Source organism: Ricinus communis, chromosome 2 (assembly GCF_019578655.1).
Source record: "Ricinus communis isolate WT05 ecotype wild-type chromosome 2, ASM1957865v1, whole genome shotgun sequence".
Classification (NCBI taxonomy): domain Eukaryota; kingdom Viridiplantae; phylum Streptophyta; class Magnoliopsida; order Malpighiales; family Euphorbiaceae; genus Ricinus; species Ricinus communis.
The window spans coordinates 11,416,841-11,419,392 of NC_063257.1; the positions used below are offsets into that span (position 1 = coordinate 11,416,841).

General features: G+C 33.0%; 1 non-coding gene across 1 annotated transcript; it reads left to right on the forward strand.

Annotated features, from left to right (window-relative positions):
• The first annotated feature begins 1,749 nt into the window (after nt 1–1,749).
• Nucleotides 1,750–1,856, forward strand: LOC112535535. Its single transcript, XR_003079646.1, has one exon. It is a non-coding gene; the product is annotated as a small nucleolar RNA R71 (small nucleolar RNA).
• Nucleotides 1,857–2,552: the final 696 nt, after the last annotated feature.

The following is a 2,552-nucleotide window of genomic DNA, read 5'->3' on the forward strand; positions in this document are numbered from 1 at the left end:
TTTTATCCTGTAAATATGTTTTATAAATAAAATAATCTATACAATCAACATATGAACTCATCAATTGAAGTGTTAGGAGATATAGTTAAAGAATTAAACACTTTAAATTCTACAATCTCTACCAAAACTGTCATAGTCAGCTTCCTATTGTGCACGTTAATAACTGTCTTAGTAGTTGCCATGAAAGGTCTACCAAGGAGTATTGTTTGCTCCTTATCCCTTGCCGATGTACCTTCCATGTCAAGAACCACAAAGTCAGTAGGGATTATCGGTTTTCCTACCTGAATCAGCAAATCTTCCACTATGCCTCTTGGATACTTAATTGACCTATCAGCCAGTTACAGAGACATAGTAGTTGGCTTCAATTCTCCTAAACTAAGTTGTGCACATATTGAATATGGCATCAAATTGATGCTTGCTCCCAAATCCAACATGGCTTTAGCAACTTTTTTATCTCCCATTGTAATATCAGTAGTAAAGCTCACAAAGTCTTTCATCTTAGGAGGTAATTATTGTTGGAGAATTACACTTGCTATTTTAGATGCCATAACTTTTTTCATTGTTCCCATATCTCCTCTTGTTGGAATTAAGTTCCTTAAAAATTTTTTGCTTAAGCTAGCAATATTCCTAATCACATCCAACAAGGGTAAATTAATGTTAACCTTAGAAAACATATCAAAAATCTCAGAAAATTGTTTATCCTGTTTTCTTTCTTTCAATCTGTTTGGAAACGGAATAGGAGGTTTATAAGGTTCAGCTGCTTTATGAAACTTAGGTCCTAAAAAGTCTTATTGTCTTTCTCTTTTTACCTAAGATTTGGCTATACTCTTTCTTCTTTTTATAAGCCTCCTTCAATTATTTCTACATTAACTAGTCTATCTTCTTTTGATGTACCTGAGTAAGAATATTTTTCTCAATTAATTTTCAACATTATCAAATAACTCACCATCATTAAGAACAGCGATTGCTTTTTAGCTTGCTCAAGTTGACTTGGCAATTTCTCTTTCTTATTTTCTCATACGGCTTCATCAATTTACCTAACTTGAATTTTTAATCACTTCATTGAAGCTTTTATGGAATTAGTTTTCTTCCCATTCCTTTCCATTCTATCATGGGTAGCTGTCATACAAGATTCGAGTTTTCTTCCAAACTTGGTTTTCTTTGAAGGGCTTGTCCTTGATGGGGAATTGAGGGTTTTGATTCCTTGGGTATTGAGGCTCTTGATTCTGATACTGGGACTGGTTTTGATTTCTCAGTATTTGTGGTTGATTATGATCGTTATTTCTCTAGGAGAAATTTGGATAATTCATCCATCCTGGATTATAAGTTTTGGAGTATGGGTTATTTCTAGGTTGCCTAGGATGATAAAATTCTATGAAATTAACATGTACATAATCATCTCCTGCACAAGTCTCATAAGACGAACAAACGTTAGCAACGTGACCATAAACACCACATATACCATATACCTTATTGCTTTGTACATTCTCAGTTGAAGCAAGAATCCTAACTTGTTTAGTTAATTCAGCTATTTGCATAGCCATCCCATTATTAGACACAACTTCATTCACTCCTACTCTTTTTGTTCTTAGACTCTTTTATTGTCAATTGGCTCATAACACCTCAAAGATGTCATAAATCTAATCAACAGTTCTTTCTACCATAGCACCCCCAGCTGAATTATCAACCATACATTAATATTATTGTGTTAGACTACCATAGAGCGATTGGTTGGTCATAGAAAGTGGGTATCCATGGTGTGGACATTGTTGTAAAAGTGATTTGAATCGATCTCATGCTTCATGAAAGGATTCAATATCCTTTTGATAAAAGTTAAAAATTTCAGCCCTTAATTTTCTAGTCTTTTGACATGAGTAAAATTTACTCATAAATTTTTTATAAACTTTATTCCAAGTTCTTAAAAAATTAGGAGGTAAAGTCATTAACCTAGCCTTTGCTTTGTCTTTTAATGAGTAAGGAAAACATCTCATCTTTAATTGGTCCTCATTGAGTCGAGGTAATGGGAATGTATGAACTATAGCATAAAACTCTATAATGAATGTCAATGCATCCTCACTAGGCAATACCATAAAATGACGAAAGCATATTAAAATGGATATTCTTTAGTTTATAATTCCTAGATGCATCACCTAAAATTATGCATGAAGTAGTGTTACCCAATTATAGGACAAGCCTAGTCCTTCATAGCCATTTGCCTTTGAGCTGCAACTTCTCTTTGGTCATTAGTCATTATCTCAACTTCTCCTTCGAACCCTTGTTCTAGCTTTTCTTTAAATTCTTCTTCTCTTGGAGGTACAAACTCACTCTCTACCTATTGGTCTCCTTTTTCCTTTTTAACAGTTGATATCAAATTGTAGGAATTTTGAGTTTATGAATCACCTGATCTCGTTTTCCTGCTAGGTATACAAAATCAAAGAAAAAATTTCAAATTTAAAAACTTAAGAACGGAATTTAAAAATAAAACAGAGATAAATAACATGCAACATACAAAAACACAAGAAACACTACCCGACAATTAATGAATATAATAT